Source organism: Athene cunicularia, assembly GCF_003259725.1.
Source record: "Athene cunicularia isolate RWA chromosome 1 unlocalized genomic scaffold, athCun1 chr1_part1, whole genome shotgun sequence".
Lineage (NCBI taxonomy): Eukaryota > Metazoa > Chordata > Aves > Strigiformes > Strigidae > Athene > Athene cunicularia.
Genome location: NW_020799091.1, coordinates 38416188 through 38427899, shown reverse-complemented (window position 1 = coordinate 38427899; position 11712 = coordinate 38416188).

Here is an 11712-nt window from a genome sequence, read left to right as displayed (position 1 = left end):
AAATGCATGAGTATTATATACCATTTTTTCTTTCTACTTGGGCCTTAGTGAGGTTAAATGACAAAAGTATAAAAGAGAAAAGTTATTTTTATTTTAAAAGCTACAGAGCTAATTTTCACTAATTGTTCCTCTAAAAAAAGGTGTTTAAATTACACATAACTGAGTAATTTAAAGTGAATGCTTTATTGGATACATTTTTTCCTATTTACTTGAATTCCACATATAATAATTTTGAATATGTCAGATACATAGTTATAGAATAATTCCTGGTTTGAGAATAAGCCTCAACACTTATGCTGTGTAGACATGGTCATATTATATGAATAAATAACCTTTTTATTTATAATCACAAATCATTCATATCAGTGTCCACATCAAAATGGAAAAATGATGTAGTAATTAAATTTCTTTATTCAGTAAGGTTATAACTACATTGATATCAGCTGGGATTCTGGCTTGATCACTCTTTTTGAAAGTTTGTGTTAAAAAGAAAATCTAGTTTTTAAGACTAAATTTTTGCATATGAATTAGCATCAATGATCAGTATTTACTATTTATTTAAGTCTTGTTTCTTCTTTCTTTTTCTTTTTGAATTTTGTGAACTTTTTACACTTTCCAGAATAAAAATTAATATGCCCCATATTAACTACAGGTCTGACTTTGCATGGTCCTGATAAAAGACATCTCTTAGATCTCACGCAGTCTTTGTCCTCACTTTGTGGAATTGTTCCAGTGTTTTCAGTGTGACACTGTGCCCTGAGTGGCAGTTCTCCCTCTGCCATTTATGGTTCTCACTTCAAATATACCTTTCCAGTTCTTAATCCTCCTCTTTCCCTTGGAGAAATGACATAGAAAAGTAACCAGCTGTGTCTATAAGGAAAAGATTTATTTTTACAGAACAAAAGGCATCTCTTTAAAGAAAAAATATACATTAAAATAAAATACAGTGCACATATCTAGTTTCTTTCAGGTTTCCACTGGAGATTCTCAACATGTCCATAACTGACCAGTAAGGGTGTAATATAGTAATTTCTTTAACCTGCTCACCCTTATCCACATAGAAAAGCACCTTTAAATTCTCATTTTTCTTTTGAAATTGAGGTTCTCAGTCCTTTTTGAAAGCTGTATGTAGATCTTTCATTTCCTTCATTGACTTATATACTGGATCTGCTGGGGATGGAATTAACTTTCTTCGGTAACAGCCCATATGGTGCTGTGCTTTGCATTTGTGGGTAAAACAGTGTTGGTAACACGCCAGTGTTTCAGCTGTTGCTAAACAGTACATGTACAGTGTCAAGGCTTTCCTTCTCCCTTCCTCCGTCATCAGTGAATGGGCTGGGGAAGAATATGAGAGGGAAATAGCTGAGACAACTGACCCCAACTGACCAAAGCAATACTCCATACCATATGACATCGTGCTCAGCAATAAAAGCTCCAGTAAAGAAGGAGGCAGTCAGAACGTTCATGGTTACAAAGTTTATCTTCCCATGATAGTGTTGAGGTTCTGCTTTCTAGACAGTGGCAAAACCTCTGCCTGCTGATGGGACATAGTGAATTAATCCCTTGTGTTATTTTGCTTGCACATGCAGCTTTTGATTTCCCTATCTGTCATTTTCTCAGTCCACAAGTCTTCTCCCCTTCATTCTATTTACTCCCTGTCCAGAGAGAGAGGGGAGTGAGTGAGAGGCTAAGTAGGTGTGTAGCTGTTGGTGAGTGCCAACACATCAAACCTTGTGACATTTCACCAACGTTTGAGAGTATGTTGATCTGGTACTAGTGGTGCTGGGTTTTTTTTTTGTTTTGTTTTGTTTTTTTTCTTTTTTTTCCCACTAGCATTTATCAAGATAATTTTTGTTAATTCATGTTTTAATTCTTATATCAAATACTGAAATATCTTTAGTCTAGTGGCCAGATCACATATTTACTTCATGAAATTATTGCATATATATGTTCTCAAGTCATGACATAATATCTTTACATATATTAGAAGCTGTTGAAACAGATATATATATATGTATTTGAGAGATATGAATATAAATTCATACAGTATTTTGAATAAATAAAGCCTTGTATATGAATTTTTAAAATAAATTCTTTTATAGAAGTCAGAACTATACAACAAAATACAGTTCAATTGTTTTGCCCTTATTTTTACGAGGTAATTTATGTGATGGTACCACAACTTTGACAAGCATTCTGGCAAGAACTTAAATTTCACACCCTTACAGACTTTCCTGTCAGCATACTCAAATTTCAAAGCATCTGACAGTAACAAGCATTAGTTCATAAATACATAATAATTGAGAATGTTTAATATTGATTAGATGAGTAGTGACATTCATCTACGAATATGCTGTCTAAAATTTAGGCACACAACGAAAGCTATTTATCTAGATGTCCTCTACAGTCAATGGAAAGGAGCATCTTGCAAAAAGTAACATTTACTCTAAACATAAGTGACAAAGAGAGGAGGATTGACTCACTCACTGCTGGTGATTCTCTAGGTAATTGAATGACTGGTGGCCACTACTAGTGTAACTTCTATATAGCTATATATAAGCAAAACTAATCCTACTCTTAATTACACCTTATTTCCTCATTACTTAAAGATGAATACTGCAAATGCTTGACTTAACAAATCGAAGTACCTTTCCAAATATATATTTACACAGCATTTTATCAAAATTATGTTCTTCGTAAAAGTATCTGCTGATCAATTCAAATGTTGTCCAGAATATTTAAGGATATTACACAAATTAGTGATGCATCTGTACTCAAAGTGAAATATACATAATGCATAGTTAAATATAGAGTAACCCAGTGCTCAATAAAAGGCAATGAAATTATAGAAATAAGGAGAATAAGTAGAATTACTGTAAAGAAACTGAAAAAGTGTTAGGACTATAAACTTTCACAGAATCACAGAATCGTCTGGGTTGGAAAAGACCTTGGAGATCATCCAATCCAACCATTAACCTAGCACTGACAGTTCCCAACTACACCATATCCCTCAGTGCTATGTCAACCCGACTCTTAAACAGCTTCAGGGATGGGGAATCCACCACTGCCCTGGGCAGCCCATTCCAACGCCTAACAACCTGTTCTGTAAAGAAATGCTTCCTAATATCCAGTCTAAACCTTCCCTGGTGCAACTTGAGGCCATTCCCTCTTGTCCTATCGCTTATTACTTGGTTAAAGAATCTCATCCCCATCTCTCTGCACCCTCCTTTCAGGGAGCTGTAGAGGGCGATGAGGTCTCCCCTCAGCCTCCTCTTCTCCAGACTAAACACCCCCAGTTCCCTCAGCCGCTCCCCGTACGACCTGTGCTCCAGACCCTGCACCAGCTTCGTTGCCCTTCTCTGGACACGCTCGAGTCATTCAATGTCCTTTTTGTAGTGAGGGGCCCAAAACTTTCATGTCTCTGGTAATGAACCAAGTAGAAATCCTCTAGATATAGGAATTAACTTTCACAAAATTAGTGTAGTATTAATTATTTTTCTTTTTTTTTTTTTTTTTTTTATTATTTTTCTTTTTTTTTTTTTTCTTTCTTTCTTGTTATATTATGCCGTTTTTGCTCCCTGCATATTATCTTTTATTTTCCTTTCTAACATCCCCCATACATAACCATAATTCAAAGATAATGAGGTGGTTTTCCTTTTTCTGTATTTTCTTCCAATGCATTGGCACACACACTGATCAATGATGTGTGTTATTGAAATGTTCTTATGGGTGTCAGATAACATTTACCAAAAAAGTCAATGATTAACTGCATTCAGTGATTAATAAATCATATTAAAAGTCCATTAATATGTCTTAATCTTGTAATAGTTTTGATTTTATTTACATTTTATTGATTGTTATTTTATTGATTATTGATTGTTTGTTGAACAGATCCATTATCAAAATTGAACTCTGCTGCCTAGTTTTGATGGCCCAGGTACATCAAATAATGTAATTCCCCAAGGAACGTCTACAATTCTTAATGCTGGCAGCGTGTTACAGAGAAATTAGTCTTTCATTATCAGTAAAAGTACAAAGACTAGAAAATTTAGCAGATATTTATCTTTTTCCTCACTAATCTACACTCATATTGTTTGAAGTATCAGTTCTAGAAAAACTAAGACCCTATAAACACATATTAGATTGTGCAGTATTCGAAATGTACTTCTTCACACTCAAATTACTTTGCAAAAATTTTCTTACACTAATGAAGCACCAGGATTCATAAGTATAGAGTCTTTTGCCTATGTTGTATCCCTCTGGTAGGAATTATAAACAGACATAACCTTCTGGGTCATTAAAAAGTGCAAAATTAGGACTTAAATTGAGCTAAACAAAGTCATGTACTTGTCAGGGTCATTTTGTTAGAATTTGCATCAGGCATTATTGAAATCTTCAGTACAGTTAGTGTGTGTCAAGCAAAGTTTGAAGTTGGTAAATATATGTCCAACTCTAATGAAAAATACATTTATGGATTGCAAGGTAATGTAAGAAGTTCACAAGTATATTTAAAATTAATATTCTACTTATATTTTTGTCTGTAACACTAGGTACCCAAACATAAACTGAAATATAACAAAAGTAACACATTGATCCAAAAAGAAAAAAAATACTTTCAGCAATACAACTATTAGTTTTTCATTAAGAGAAATTATATGATTGTTAGAGTGGCCGAAATCGCTTGGCACTTGGCAGGCATCATTCAAGAGGTTTTAATGAAAGTGACTTTGTCCACATTTACTGATGAAACTGGATATAAAAGTTATGTTAATATGTTAATGATGGTTTCCATTGCAAAGAATCATCTATTACCTGGACTTCACCTGGAAATTATCCTCACTGGCTTTAGATAATAGGCAGAAAATATAGAATATTCTATCCCTGGTCATCTCCCTTATCATCTTCCCTGGATGAGTCATCTTCGCCCAGATGAGTAAGTAAGTAACTCATCTTTTATTAGTCCAGCAAAGTCTGCTAAAGGTTGAGATCAAGAAATGTCTTAAATAGTGTTCAACACTGTTGTCAGAGAAGCCAGTGAGAAAAGGCAACAAGACAACAGTGTAGTGAAAGAAAGTGAAGAAGTCATGATTTCTGCTTGATTTTTCATGCTGTAGGCTTTGTTCACCTGGGATGGACCATCTCACCAGTGTACTACATATGAAAGAAGCAACATGCTGTGCTCTGAAGGTAAATTACCAATTGCTGCTTCTCTACGGGACAACAGTAATTGAGCTTCTATCCTTGGTGGTGCTGTAGTTTAGATTAGTTCCTTGAGATTTCATTGGTCTTGTACTCAAATTTTTTTTTTTTTTTTTTTTTTTTTTTTTTTCCATATCATTCTGAATAATTCTAACAGAAAGTGTACATGGGGTCATACTCTGTCTTTATGAGTGAAGTGTTAGAGACCATTGGAGGGTGAAGTGTTCTCACTCTCAAGATGGAAATGGATTGTTTTCTGAAGCTTGTAGAAATTTCCAAACTCTTCTTCTGATTTTTTATTTATTTGTTTGTTTGTTTGTTTACTTTGGAAAATATCAAGCAAATAACCTTTCCTGCATCCTTATCAGTGAAGGTCCCACACAAAAGCTAAAATGCATGCAGTGAGGAATGGATTCCACTGACTTTCTAAAGTTATATTGAACAGTCCCTATTCTGTGCCTCTATCTATGAAGATTAATTCGTTGAGAAATGAGTACTGATGGTACTAATGGACTTCAGAATGAAGAAAAGTTAATTCAGCTTCAGGTGTGCAACTTATGGCATGTAGTATGCAGATAATGTCCTGATTAGGAACTGCAGAAGCTGTCCTTAAACTATTGATTTATTTGGATGCTTACCATTTTTTCCCATCTCCCAAAAAAAAAAAAAAAAAAAAAATAGAATATGCAAACAGAAGTTCTCAGATGTTTGAGACTCCCTTTCCAACTTTTCATTCACACTGAGTTTTACAGTAGATATGAGTTTTTTCATACATTGCACAAAATGTTGATAGAAAATGTTACCTTTCTTAACAAACTCTGTCTCCTAAAAAACTCTGTCTCACACTGTACCTGAAGGTAGTAGCTCAAAGAGATGGAATACTCATTTCTAGATTTAATTCTTATACCAATGAAGTCATCGTGAGTTGCATTCTGCATTTCCTTGGCTAACATACTACTAACATGCTAAATATGCACACTGTCACTTCTTTCCTCACCCCTCACTGCCTGCACAGCATTTTTACCCTTTGTTAACTACCTTTTCCTCACGGCACCATCACCTTGGCTGAGGGGCTCAGCTCTGCCCTGGTGCATCTGTTGAATGTTGTTAGGTCTGTCCATGATGACAATGACCTTGTGTTAGAGACTGTATGAAATTTTTCAGAATAGAATTTTCCATTTTAAGCCAAGTTTCCATCATACTAGTTGGAAAACTGTTCATCAGGGCTCTGTTCTCTAAGTTTATTTCACCTGGATTGGTTTCAGAATTCTCACAAAATATTACATTACCTTTGTTATCCTTTTTAGGCTGCCATAAGCCATACATTTTACCTTATAAATAATTCTACTAATGTACAAACTTTGAAAAGCAATATTGTAATAATTGTCATTTGACATTTATACTTCGTACTCAAACATGAATAAAACATTAAAATATATTATAAAAACAAACCCACCACTTCCCAGACATTTTGAATGGGGAGATAACAGTGAAAATACCAACCTGGTAATATTGTACAATTATGATTGAAGCTGCTTAATGTTGAAAATTACTTTGAATTGTTATATTTTCAGACGTTTATTCTGAAAATGCTGAAGTTCAGTTTAGGTAGGCATACATAAAAAACAGACACCTTTGAAGATATAATTTACTGTGTACTTTAATTTCTGAAATCAGCAGGCATTCATTTTAGACTTGTGCATATATCCTCACAGAATTTACTTACTTTAAGCATAGAGAAGAAAGATAAATATTATTGTATAGCTATTTTACATGATGTTTTGAATGTATATATCCATAACCTGCACAGCCATATATCAGCATGAAACATACACATATTATTTTATCAAAAAACAACACAAATGTGTATGTAGAAGAGACTTATGAAATATATCTGGTAGAGAAACCAAAACAAATTTAGGATAGATTAATGCAGGAAAATGCAAGAAGAAGAAAAAAGGAAATGCTATATTTTGTTAACATATTTCATTTACACTAATAAAATGATGCATAGTGAAAATAGATGCATATACTTTATAACTTACATTTTCTTAACCAATTTCTGTTTTTTCTATTTCTTTAATAGATGAATGTATAACTCCTATCATTGGAGACTGTGGAAAACATCTAAAATGAGGGTAGTTAATCCTTGTGTACATGGTGATGTCTTTTTAATATCACAACAATTAATAAAAACATACTAATATAATCCCAAGTAAGATTAGTTCTCTTTTGCTATAAGAAAAAAAAATAATGAAAGGGTTAGTTCATATACTTTAAAACACCATTTGACAACATAATTTTCATGATGAAAGGTAGACAAACATTAGTAACCATTATTCTTAAGTCATACCTTTGAAGAACATAATGAACGAGACCACAAAGAAGATAAATTTTTTGTTAGCTCACCCAGAGAACAGTTCTAAATACATTGAAAATTAGAACAAAGAGGTTATATCATTTTGTATTAATAGACTTATCAATAATATAGGAAAGAAACTGAAAAGAAATTTGACTATAAAAAAAAAAAAAAAAATCCTGTATGATGAGGTATAACATATGCCGGTGTAGACTTTGTATTTCTCAGGTACTAGGCCTGCAAATTTAAAGAGGAATTTACAGTTTGCCCAGGGAATATTGTAAACAATATTACACATCTAAATCTTTATAGAAAGACAAATGGTATCTCATAAACTTTTTCTACTCTACCAAAACTACAGACTGTTGATAGGAAATGTCTAATGGTTTAATGCATAAGTAGTTTTGATATACAGATTAACAAGATCTTGAGTAGTCTAGACTTTGAAATGGTTAACAAATAGATATTGAGAATTTCTTTGGAAATTAACATAAACTGATGAAATGAATACACATAACTGAAAAGTGTAGGTTTTAATGTAGGAAACATTATTTAATTGTACCCTCTTTGTCATCACTCAGAATAAACATTCCAGGTTGTGAATCTTACTTTAATTTGACAGTTAAAACAAATAGTTTTGTTTAAGCATAAACACTTTATTACTTAGAGTTTATTTGTACTTTAAAATAGGTTATTCTAGGCTACTTTGCTTCTGGGATGAAATTTAATCTGTGTGTTTGCCACATACCTTAATTAATAGATAATTATACATAATTTCTTGGAATAGGAACAAAAGTTTTATTTAGTTGGCTGAAAAAATGTTTTTTTTCTTTTTGCTTACCTCAAAATGTTTTCTGAAAGAAATCAGAGAATGTCTAGTAAAATACTTTTAATCAGAACATGACATATTAGAAAGTGTAGATATCCAAGTACACTCAGTGTCATTGCCATACATACATCAAACATGGTTTAAAACAAGTGTAGTCCATTGATTTTAACTGATTTATCCAAACTTTGTTTGTAATAGGGCAGAGTAAGGTCTAGCATTGAATGATTGAAAAATTAAAATAGAAGAAAACATTATTTATATGAGTGAAAAGAAGCAAATACTTTAATTCATAAGGAAACAGGTGCTGTATTAAACTAATATTGTTGCGGAGTTTGAATTACATTGATGTATTGGAGGGTTTGGACTAGGCCTGGTTCATCATTGAAGCTCAGGTAGAAAGCAACAAATTCTGCATTTCCCCTCAGAACACATTGAAAAAAGTTACCCAAATCAAACAGGTCATATCTGTAGAGCTGTAAATCATGTCCTTCCACTGATGTCAAATAATGAAGATTTATTTTTTTTTTCCCCAGATGTGGTGGTTTAGGTCTTGCTGGGACCCGAGACCACGTTGTCGCTGGCTGTCCCTCACCCTCAAATCAGACGGGGCAGGGAGTGAGATACAAACCCTGGGGTTGAGATAAGAAAAAAAAAAATAGCACAACAGTGTAACAAATAACAAACAGAACAATAGCAAATACAATAAAACAGTAATAACAATGAACAGGACAAGAGTTATACAGAGATATACTGCACGGATAGAGCAGCGAAGGGGAGCAATGATGAACAAAAGCTCTCCCTGCTCTTCCCACGCTTGGGTGCCCAGACTTGATGTCAGCATGGTATTGAATAATCCGGCAAGAGCTCACTCCCCAGTGCTGGGGAAACTTAACCTTATCCTAACTGAACCAGGACACCAGATTTATTTATTTGTTTGTTTGTTTGTTTATTTCTACTAATTATCTCTGATTTTTCTCTTTATTTTGCAAGTGTCTTTTCAAATCTCTCACATTTGCTATACTCAAAATCATGTTTTGAATAAAAATAAACACACCTTATATGTGAAATCAATAATTTATTGTTAGCCTACATTAAAAAAATTAACTGTTTAATTAAAATGCAGCAAATAATTAATACTTTTAGTCCAGGTATGGTAAATTAGGACTGCCAGCCCCAAATTTCCTAATTTTTATACAAACAAACAAAACAAATATTACTAACAATGATGTGGTTAAAACTGTTATGCAAGGAAATTATTCTTTGGTGTTACGCTCACCCTTTCACCATTTCTGTAAACCCTGAGGTTGATAGGTGTGTTGGTTTGGGCTGGGGTTCAGTTTTCTTCATAGTAGTTAGTATGAGGCAATGTTTTGAATTTGTACTGGAAATAGTGTTGATCGTTTAGGGATGTTTTCGTTATTGCTGAGCAGTGCTTACACTGAGTCAAGGCCTTTTCTACTCTTCACCCCACCAGTGAGTAGGTTGGGGATGCACAAAAACTTGGGATGGGACACAGCTGGGACAGCTGACCCTGACTGACTAAAGGAATATCCCATACATATGACATAAAAGCTGGGGGAAGAAGAAAGAAGGTGGGGATGTTCAGAGTAATGCCAATTGCCTCCTCAAGTAGCCATTTGGCATGATGGACCCCTGCTTTCCTGGAGATGGCTGAAGACCTGCCTGATGATGGGAAGTGGTGAATGAATTCCTTGCTTTGCACTGCTTGTGTGTACGGCTTTTGTTTTACCTATTGAACTGTCTTTATCTCAGCACATGAGTTTTCTCACTTTTAGTCTGCCAGTTCTCTCCCCAGTCTCACTGTGGGGGGAGTGAGTGTGAGGCTATGTAGGGCTGATCTGCCAGCTGGAGTTAAACTACAATAGGTTTAGCTATAGTGGGAAAAATATGAGGTTGACATCACCCTGAGCATTTCCTCAAGAGGACTGTGATGTTAATTATGGTGTTTTCCATGTTATTTTTGCCAACATAAGCACAATGTGGATGCTGTGGGTCTTTGTGATTAGTTAGTTAGTTTGGTGTTGTGTGTTTTTTGTTTTTTTTGGGTTTTTTTTGGGGTGGGGTGGGGTGGTGTTTGTGGTTTTTGTTTTGTTTTTTTTTTTTTGTTTTGTTTTGTTTTTTTGTTTTGTTTTGTTTTTTTCCCATCTTCGGGCTGAGTTTACTTAGGGTCATTTCTGTGTCTTTTCTAAATTTCATTACACTTTACTCTTTCTTCATCAATCTGCAGCTTTGTTTTACATCTTACTTTACTATATATGGTGCATGCTAGAAATATTAGATGCTTTATATTTGCCCTTTTCATAATTCCTGAAATGAGTTTTTTTTTTAATTTGTGTTATTGACATTGAACACTTCAAGTCTCCGCTATCATCCTATGCCTGTGCACTTTTACTTAGCATCATTATTCTAGGGTTATGGATAGGTCATTCTACACAGCCTAACTCTTGGGTTTTTTTGCATTATATCATAATTATTAACAAGAGGTTTTAGGGCACCCAATTTTAGAAAGCTAAGCAAAAATTAGACATATGTTTTAGCCACCTGGTCATTAGACAGTTGTTACAAACAAGCAAGTTAAAAAAAAATCTACAAACAGGCCAACAAGTTCAGACAGAGCTTGGCAAATCCAGAACTCTATCTTATGTTAATAAAAAAACCTGTCAGTTGCTGCTAGTAGTGATAGTATTATACTTACCAGGCCCTAGGGCTACACTCTGTACTCCTTGCTTGTTCTCCCTGACAACCTCTTCCATCATATGCCTGATGCAGTTGCTTATGAATTAAAGTTGGATCTAGTATATAGCATTATTTGGGGGGGTTATACCATCTATTATAAAGCTGTGGATGTTATATTTTTGCATGTCAACTTTTAGAGCAATAATGTAATTCCTTTTCAAAAATGATTCATTGTATTGGGCAGGATGCTAATTTTCATTGCTGGAGGACATACAGGTATGTGACACAGTCAGTCTAAATTCACAATGAAGCTGTGCTACCTAAAATGTCATTGGAGTACTTTGAAATACGACAGGTTCTTATGCTAGTCTGTCTTGGGAGACTTAATCTGCCTCTGTTCTTTAACATAACTCACCATGGTCCTTCCAAGAATAAGTCCATATTCTTTTCCAAGCCCAAGAAAGACTAAGAATTGGCAGCAATCACTTAAATGGTGCTGAGAAACTAAATTAAAGCAGAACAGATGTGCACCAGTGGTTTTCATTGTTAAAAAAAATATCATTATTAGTAAGATTTGAGGGCTGCTACATATTATGTGAAATTGTTTGCATCTGACACCAGTAGACAA